Genomic DNA, 10,000 nt, shown 5'->3' with positions numbered 1-10,000 from the left:
GCTTTCAAAAAAATCTGCAAAGTGTCACAGAGATTTTGAGAAACTCTTTTTTTTCTTTATATTATTATAATATAATATAATGTGTATATGTTTTCGAAAAGCATCCACCAGCAATCCATGGTGAGCCTCTCTCTGCTGGCAAGCTCCTCCTGCCTGAGCCCGACGCTGTCGAGGCTCAACACGATTTCAGACTGACAAAGAGTTCGAAAATTGCCGCCTGATGTAGCTTTAAATGCTGACAGGTGACTTCCGAGTGCTCTTGTAAAGGTCTCCGCTTTGAAATTGAGAGCCTTCTGCCAAGTGTCACTTTTTCAGGCACTCTTAAAGTGCACCTGGGCTGTCAGAGAAAGCTCTGAAAATCGTGTTCTCGAAAATCTCCGGGTACCCGACCAATCCCTAGGTGCCCGAATGACAAGTGTCAATTCGGCAGGACGGCCTCCCACCTCCGGCCGCAGATGCGTCACTAAATCCCCGCAACGGGGGCTTTCTCATTTCGGCATAGGGGCTTCCGCGGCCAACTCATTAACCTGTGCTCGGACTTTTTGTGCCACAAGTGCAAGGGACCGTTTGCCGGCAGCTACTCGCACCCCCCCGCCCAGGGGGGGAATCCTCTGACCGGAGATCCGAAACGCCGGCCGAATCCATCCCCGTCGGACTTCCGAAGGGGTTCCCTCGACCGACTGACTTCCGAACTCCTTTCTGGGCTTAAACGGGTGGAATTCGGACCCTCTCGCAAGGGAGCCGAAGCCCGCCAGCCCCGGGAGGCCTCGGGGCCGCCGTTTTCAAGCCCGACCAAAAAACCCGAAAAATGGGGAAAAATGGGAAAAATTCCCACTCCCAAAAGGCTTAAAAGTCGGTTGGGCGGCAGCCCGGGTCGGTCTCTGCAGACCTGGAGGCGCTAGACACAAGTCTGGTAAACAGGCTAAGTCTCGACATGCCACCTCTTACTATCCTGCAGGTACCCCGCCAATCCCCCCGGAACCGGCTGGCAATTGGCGAATCAGCGGGACGAATTTGAATTCGTGACCGACTCTCTGACACCGAATCGCCGCAAACGCGTTTCGATTTTTCGGCTTCGGTACCTCCCATCAGACTTTGACTGGCCATATCTCCGGACTCACGTGTCGCAGCCGGGACCTTCAGGTACCGTTCGACGCGTCTAACCCTGCCCCGTCGAATGGCGCCCCTCGCGGTGTGGTCCGATTTCCGCATTTTGGTCAGATTTGCCTCCAAAGTTTTCAGATTGAGTTGACGAATGCCCCCTACGGGGTAACCTCTTGCCCTTTCGGACCTGGTCCCTGTGACTTAATTTCCGCCTTTTGCTCAATCGTTTCCCCATTTATAATTAATTTTAAAAATCGGGTTACTCAGTTCTGGTTTACCAGTTCCCTCTTCGGACTTAGTTTTTGGTTAATCATTTCCGGTTCACCAGTTCCCGTTTTGGACTTAGTCTCTGCGGGCCGTTTCTCATCTTTTGGTTCATCAGTTCCCCTCTTTTAATAATTTTTTGGCTGCTTTCGTTTGATACTTTCCCTGCCTTCTGGGTAACTTTTCCCCCTTAGGACTTCATCGCCGCACATAATTTTCGACTTCTGGTTGATCATTTCACCCCTTTTAATCATTTTTGCAACTTTTGGTTAACCATTTCCCCCAGCTTCTGGTTAACCATTTCCCCTTTGGGACTTAGTCTCTGAGCATTCTTTTGGGATTCTGGTTAACCATTTGCCAATTTTTTTAAAATGTTGCCGCTTTTGTTTAATGCTTTCTGGTCAACCTTTCCCTCTTTCAGACTTCACCGCGGCACATTGCTTCAGCCTCCTGGTTAATCATTTCACCCCTTTTAATCATTTTTGCAACTTTTGGTTAACCATTTCCCCCAGCTTCTGGTTAACCATTTCCCCTTTGGGACTTAGTCTCTGAGCATTCTTTTGGGATTCTGGTTAATCATTTGCCAATTTTTAAAAAATGTTGCCACTTTTGTTTAATGCTTTCTGGTCAACCTTTCCCTCTTTCAGACTTCACCGCGGCACATTGCTTTAGCCTCCTGGTTAATCATTTCACCCCTTTTAATCCTTTTTCCCACTTTGGGTTAAGCAGTTCACCCTGCTTCTGGTTAACCATTTCCCCTTTGGGACTTAGTCTCTGAGCATTCTTTTGGGATTCTGGTTAATCATTTGCCAATTTTTAAAAAATGTTGCCGCTTTTGTTTAATGCTTTCTGGTCAACCTTTCCCTCTTTCAGACTTCACCGCGGCACATTGCTTCAGCCTCCTGGTTAATCATTTCACCCCTTTTAATCATTTTTGCAACTTTTGGTTAACCATTTCCCCCAGCTTCTGGTTAACCATTTCCCCTTTGGGACTTAGTCTCTGAGCATTCTTTTGGGATTCTGGTTAATCATTTGCCAATTTTTTAAAAATGTTGCCGCTTTTGTTTAATGCTTTCTGGTCAACCTTTCCCTCTTTCAGACTTCACCGCGGCACATTGCTTTAGCCTCCTGGTTAATCATTTCACCCCTTTTAATCATTTTTGCAACTTTTGGTTAACCATTTCCCCCAGCTTCTGGTTAACCATTTCCCCTTTGGGACTCAGTCTCTGAGCATTCTTTTGGGATTCTGGTTAATCATTTGCCACTTTTTTAAAAATGTTGCCGCTTTTGTTTAATGCTTTCCCTGCTTTCTGGTCAACCTTTCCCTCTTTCAGACTTCACCGCCGCACATTATTTTCGACTTCTGGTTAATCATTTCACCCCTTTTAATCATTTTTTGCCACTTTTGGTTAACCATTTCCCCCAGCTTCTGGTTAACCATTTCCCCTTTGGGACTTGGTCTCTGAGCATTCTTTTGGGATTCTGGTTAATCATTTGCCACTTTTTTAAAAATGTTGCGGCTTTTGTTTAATGCTTTCCCTGCTTTGTGGTCAACCTTTTCCCCTTTAGGACTTCACCGCGGCACATTGCTTCAGCCTCCTGGTTAATCATTTCACCCCTTTTAATCATTTTTGCAACTTTTGGTTAACCATTTCCCCCAGCTTCTGGTTAACCATTTCCCCTTTGGGACTTAGTCTCTGAGCATTCTTTTGGGATTCTGGTTAATCATTTGCCACTTTTTTAAAAATGTTGCCGCTTTTGTTTAATGCTTTCCCTGCTTTGTGGTCAACCTTTTCCCCTTTAGGACTTCACCGCGGCACATTGCTTCAGCCTCCTGGTTAATCATTTCACCCCTTTTAATCATTTTTGCAACTTTTGGTTAACCATTTCCCCCAGCTTCTGGTTAACCATTTCCCCTTTGGGACTTAGTCTCTGAGCATTCTTTTGGGATTCTGGTTAATCATTTGCCAATTTTAAAAAAATGTTGCCACTTTTGTTTAATGCTTTCTGGTCAACCTTTCCCTCTTTCAGACTTCACCGCGGCACATTGCTTTAGCCTCCTGGTTAATCATTTCACCCCTTTTAATCATTTTTGCAACTTTTGGTTAACCATTTCCCCCAGCTTCTGGTTAACCATTTCCCCTTTGGGACTTAGTCTCTGAGCATTCTTTTGGGATTCTGGTTAATCATTTGCCAATTTTTAAAAAATGTTGCCGCTTTTGTTTAATGCTTTCTGGTCAACCTTTCCCTCTTTCAGACTTCACCGCGGCACATTGCTTCAGCCTCCTGGTTAATCATTTCACCCCTTTTAATCATTTTTGCAACTTTTGGTTAACCATTTCCCCCAGCTTCTGGTTAACCATTTCCCCTTTGGGACTTAGTCTCTGAGCATTCTTTTGGGATTCTGGTTAATCATTTGCCACTTTTTTTAAAATGTTGCCGCTTTTGTTTAATGCTTTCCCTGCTTTGTGGTCAAACTTTTCCCCTTTAGGACTTCACCGCGGCACATTGCTTCAGCCTCCTGGTTAATCATTTCACCCCTTTTAATCATTTTTGCAACTTTTGGTTAACCATTTCCCCCAGCTTCTGGTTAACCATTTCCCCTTTGGGACTTAGTCTCTGAGCATTCTTTTGGGATTCTGGTTAATCATTTGCCAATTTTTTTAAAATGTTGCCACTTTTGTTTAATGCTTTCTGGTCAACCTTTCCCTCTTTCAGACTTCACCGCGGCACATTGCTTTAGCCTCCTGGTTAATCATTTCACCCCTTTTAATCATTTTTGCAACTTTTGGTTAACCATTTCACCCAGCTTCTGGTTAACCATTTCCCCTTTGGGACTTAGTCTCTGAGCATTCTTTTGGGATTCTGGTTAATCATTTGCCACTTTTTTAAAAATGTTGCCGCTTTTGTTTAATGCTTTCCCTGCTTTGTGGTCAACCTTTTCCCCTTTAGGACTTCACCGCGGCACATTGCTTCAGCCTCCTGGTTAATCATTTCACCCCTTTTAATCATTTTTGCAACTTTTGGTTAACCATTTCCCCCAGCTTCTGGTTAACCATTTCCCCTTTGGGACTTGGTCTCTGAGCATTCTTTTGGGATTCTGGTTAATCATTTGCCAATTTTTAAAAAATGTTGCCACTTTTGTTTAATGCTTTCTGGTCAACCTTTGCCTCTTTCAGACTTCACCGCGGCACATTGCTTTAGCCTCCTGGTTCATCATTTCACCCCTTTTAATCATTTTTGCAACTTTTGGTTAACCATTTCCCCCAGCTTCTGGTTAACCATTTCCCCTTTGGGACTTAGTCTCTGAGCATTCTTTTGGGATTCTGGTTAATCATTTGCCACTTTTTAAAAAATGTTGCCGCTTTTGTTTAATCGTTTCCCTGCTATGTGGTCAACCTTTTCCCCTTTCAGACTTCATCGCCGCGCATTGTTGTCGACTTCTGGTTAATCATTTTTCCCCTTTAAATCTTTTTTTGCCACTTTTGGTTAACCATTTCACCCAGCTTCTGGTTAACCATTTGCCCCATTTTACTGAATTTTTCCGCTTTGGTTTAATCATTTCCCTGCTTTCTTGTCAACCTTTTCCCCTTTTGGACTTCGCCGCCGCACTTTGCTTTTGCCTTCTGGTTAAACATTTCTCCCCTTTTAATCCTTTTTCCCACTTTTGGTTCACCAGTTCACCCAGCTTCTGGTTCACCATTTCCCCTTTGGGACTTAAGTCTCTGAGCATTCTTTTGGGATTCTGGTTAACCATTTGCCACTTTTTAAAAAATGTTGCCGCTTTTGTTTAATGCTTTCCCTGCTTTCTGGTCAACCTTTTCCCCTTTAGGACTTCACCGCGGCACATTGCTTTAGCCTCCTGGTTAATCATTTCACCCCTTTTAATCCTTTTTCCCACTTTGGGTTGGACAGTTCACCCAGCTACTGGTTAACCATTTCCCCTTTGGGACTTAAGTCTCTGAGCATTCTTTTGTGATTCTGGTTCACCATTTGTCCCTTTTTAAAAGATATTGCTGCTTTTGATTAAACCTTTCCCTGCTTTGCGGTCGACCTATTCCTCTTTCAGACTTCATCGCCGCACCTTGTTTTCGACATCTGGTTCAACATTTCTCCCCTTTTAATCCTTTTTCCCACTTTTGGTTAAGCAGTTCACCCAGCTTCTGGTTCACCATTTGCCCCTTTTTACTGAATTTTTCTGCTTTTGTTTAATCATTTCCCTGCTTTGCGGTCGACCTATTCCTCTTTCAGACTTCATCGCCGCGCATTGTTTTCGACATCTGGTTAAACATTTCTCCCCTTTTAATCCTTTTTCCCACTTTTGGTTAAGCAGTTCACCCAACTTCTGGTTAACCATTTGCCCCTTCTTACTGAATTTTTCCGCTTTTGTTTAATCATTTCCCTGCTTTATGGTCAACCTTTTCCCCTTTAGGACTTCGCCGCCGCACTTTGCTTTCGCCTTCTGGTTAATCATTTCACAACATTTTAATCCTTTTTCCCACTTTTGGTTAAACAGTTCACCCAGCTTCTGGTTAACCATTTGCCCCTTTGGGACTTAAGTCTCTGAGCATTCTTTTGGGATTCTGGTTCACCATTTGTCCCTTTTTAAAAGATATTGCTGCTTCTGTTTAATCCTTTCCCTGCTTTGCGGTCAACCTTTTCCTCTTTCAGACTTCATCGCCGCGCATTGTTTTCGACATCTGGTTCAACATTTCTCCCCTTTTAATCCTCTTTCCCACTTTTGGTTAAGCAGTTCACCCAACTTCTGGTTCACCACTTGCCCCTTTTTACTGAATTTTTCTGCTTTTGTTTAATCATTTCCCTGCTTTCCGGTCAACCTTTCCCTCTTTCAGACTTAATCGCCGCACATTGTTGTCGACTTCTGGTTGATCAGTTCACCCCTTTTTTATCCTTTTTCCCACTTTGGGTTAAGCAGTTCACCCAGCTTCTGGTTAACCATTTGCCCCTTTGGGACTTAAGTCTCTGAGCATTCTTTTGGGATTCTGGTAAACCATTTGTCCCTTTTTAAAAAATGCTGCTGCTTTTGTTTAATGCTTGCCCTGCTTTGCGGTCGATCATTTCACCCCTTTTAATCCATTTTTGCCACTTTGGGTTAAACAGTTCACACAACTTCTGGTTCACCATTTCACATTTCGGAACTTTTATTCCCACCATTACTTTGGGCTTCTGGTTCATCATTTCACGCTGTTTTACAAATCTTTGCCGCTTCACTTTTAATCCACAAACCGGGGCTCGCTTTCGGGTGGGGGGGGGGGGGGGGGGGTAGCGGGTTTGGGCCGGGCACTCCACATCCCGGTGTGCGACCGGGTTCGTTCTGGTACCGCTCGGTGCCCCTCGTCCTGCTCTTGCCGCGGAAGCAAACCAGACGACCGTCGGTCTCACGCCCGAGGGGAGAGGAGGCGGAAAGCGGTTTGCAGCCTTTCGCTGTACCTCCGGCGGGCAGCGCCGCACCTCCGAGTGCTCGGTACCGTTCGCTGCACCTCGTCCGGCCGCACGCAGCGAGCCAAACCCGGAGGAAATCGGCCTGTGCCTTCTCGAGATATGGGCCTCCGGGTGGGACGGACAAACCGGGGCCCCGAGCTCGCTTTCGGCGGCCCGGCACTCGACTTCCCGGTGTCCGAACGTGATCCTTCCGGTACCCTTCGGTGCCCCTTGCCCGACTCTAGCTCCCGTGCTGAAGCGGAGTCGGTCGGCCTGACGGCCTGCCGAGTTAACCAGCGGAAAGCGGTGCGCAGCCTTTCGCTTGCAGCTCCGGCGGGCAGCGCCGCACCTCCGGCTGCTCAGTGCCGTCCGCTGCTCCCCTTCCGGCTGCACGCAGCGAACCATACCCGGAGGAAATCGGCCTCGGCCTTCCGGAGATATGGGCCTGCGAGTGGGACCAATAAATCGGTGCACATTTCCGGCTCGGTTTCCGGCCTCGGCACTATCAGTTCACGCCGTCCGACCGACGTCGTTCTGGCACGGTTCCGTTGCTCCTTGATCCGGTCCAGCCACGGTAATCAGCCGAAGATGGTGGGGGGGGGACACATTGCCCGCCGAGTTAGCCGGAGGAAATCGGCCTCGGACTTCCTCAGATATCAGCCTCCGGGTGGGACAGACAAACCGGGGACCCGAGCACGCTTTCGGCGGCCCGCTGGTCGACTTCCCGGTGTGCGACCGGGTTCGTTCCGGTACCGTTCGCTGCCCCTCGTCCTGCTCTAGCCGCGGAGACAAACCCGACGACCGTCGGTCTCACGCCCGCGGAGGGAGGTGGCGGAAAGTGGTTTGCAGCCTTTCGCTGTACCTCCGGCGGGCAGCGCCCGACCTCCGAGTGCTCGGTACCGTCCGCTGCGCCTGGTCCTGCCGCACACAACGAGCCATACCCGGTGGAAATCGGCCTGTGCCTTCCAGAGATATGGGCCTCCGGGTGGGACGGACAAACCGGGGCCCCGTGCTCGCTTTCGGCGGCCCGCTAGTCGACTTCCCGGTGTGCGACCGGGTTCCTTCCGGTACCGTTCGCTGCCCCTCGTCCTGCTCTAGCCGCGGAAACAAACCCGACGACCGTCGGTCTCACGCCCGCGGAGGGAGGCGGCGGAAAGTGGTTTGCAGCCTTTCGCTGTACCTCCGGCGGGCAGCGCCCGACCTCCGAGTGCTCGGTACCGTCCGCTGCGCCTGGTCCGGCCGCACACAACGAGCCATACCTGGTGGAAATCGGCCTGTGCCTTCCGGAGACATGGGCCTCCGGGTGGGACGGACAAACCGGGGCCCCGAGCGGTGGCACCCTGCTCGCTTTCGGCGGCCCGGCACTCGACTTCCCGGTGTGCGAACGTCATCGTTCCGGTACCCTTCGGTGCCCCTTGCCCCACTCCAGCTCCGGTGCTAAAGCGGAGTCGGTCGGTCTCACGGACGCCGAGTTAGCAGGCGGAAAGCGGTGCGCAGCCTTTCGCTGTCACTCCGGCGGGCAGCACCGCACCTCCGAGTGCTCGGTACCGTACGCTGCGCCGCCTCCTGCCGCACGCAACGAGCCATACCCGCAGGAAATCGGCCTCGGCGTTCCGGAGTTATCCGCCTCCGAGTGGGCCTGACCAAGCGGGGTGAACTGGAAATCATTAACCAACGTACTTCCAGGTTTTCACCCGCAGAGGGCAGCACTCTCTTCTCCGTTTTAAACTGGGCCGACCCGGCTCCGTTTCGAGACCCGGCACTCGACTTCCCGGTGTGCGACCGGGTTCGTTCCGGTACCGTTCGCTGCCCCTCGTCCTGCTCTAGCCGCGGAAGCAAACCCGACGACCGTCGGTCTCACGCCCGCGGAGGGAGGCGGCGGAAAGTGGTTTGCAGCCTTTCGCTGTACCTCCGGCGGGCAGCGTCCGACCTCCGAGTGCTCGGTACCGTCCGCTGCGCCTGGTCCGGCCGCACACAACGAGCCATACCCGGTGGAAATCGGCCTGTGCCTTCCGGAGATATGGGCCTCCGGGTGGGACGGACAAACCGGGGCCCCGAGCTCGCTTTCAGCGGCCCGGCACTCGACTTCCCGGTGTGCGAACGTCATCCTTCCGGTACTCAACCGTGCCCCTTGCCCCACTCTAGCTCCGGCGGTAAAGCGGAGTCGGTCGGTCTCACGGACGCCGAGTTAGCAGGCGGAAAGCGGTGCGCAGCCTTTCGCTGTCACTCCGGCGGGCAGCATCGCACCTCCCAGTGCTCGGTACCGTCCGCTGCGCCTGGTCCGGCCGCACACAACGAGCCATACCCGGAGGAAATCGGCCTGTGCCTTCCGGAGATATGGGCCTCCGGGTGGGACGGACAAACCGGGGCCCCGAGCGGTGGCACCCTGCTCGCTTTCAGCGGCCCGGCACTCGACTTCCCGGTATGCGAACGTGATCGTTCCGGTACCCTTCGGTGCCCCTTGCCCCACTCTAGCTCCGGTGCTAAAGCGGAGTCGGTCGGTCTCACGGACGCCGAGTTACCAGGCGGAAAGCGGTGCGCAGCCTTTCGCTGTCACTCCGGCGGGCAGCACCGCATCTCCGAGTGCTCGGTACCGTACGCTGCGCCGCCTCCTGCCGCACGCAACGAGCCATACCCGGAGGAAATCGGCCTCGGCGTTCCGGAGTTATCCGCCTCCGAGTGGGCCTGACCAAGCGGGGTGAACTGGAAATCATTAACCAACGTACTTCCAGGTTTTCACCCGCAGAGGGCAGCACTCTCTTCTCCGTTTTAAACTGGGCCGACCCGGCTCCGTTTCGAGACCCGGCACTCGACTTCCCGGTGTGCGACCGGGTTCGTTCCGGTACCGTTCGCTGCCCCTCGTCCTGCTCGAGCCGCGGAACCAAACCCGACGACCGTCGGTCTCACGCCCGCGGAGGGAGGCGGCGGAAAGTGGTTTGCAGCCTTTCGCTGTACCTCCGGCGGGCAGCGCCGCACCTCCGAGTGCTCGGTACCGTCCGCTGCGCCTGGTCCGGCCGCACACAACGAGCCATACCCGGTGGAAATCGGCCTGTGCCTTCCGGAGATATGGGCCTCCGGGTGGGACGGACAAACCGGGGCCCCGAGCGGTGGCACCCTGCTCGCTTTCAGCGGCCCGGCACTCGACTTCCCGGTATGCGAACGTGATCGTTCCGGTACCCAAACGTGCCCC

Source organism: Heptranchias perlo, unplaced genomic scaffold (assembly GCF_035084215.1).
Source record: "Heptranchias perlo isolate sHepPer1 unplaced genomic scaffold, sHepPer1.hap1 HAP1_SCAFFOLD_1051, whole genome shotgun sequence".
Lineage (NCBI taxonomy): Eukaryota > Metazoa > Chordata > Chondrichthyes > Hexanchiformes > Hexanchidae > Heptranchias > Heptranchias perlo.
The sequence above is the reverse complement of the archived record's forward strand: the minus strand, read 5'-3'. Positions refer to the sequence as shown.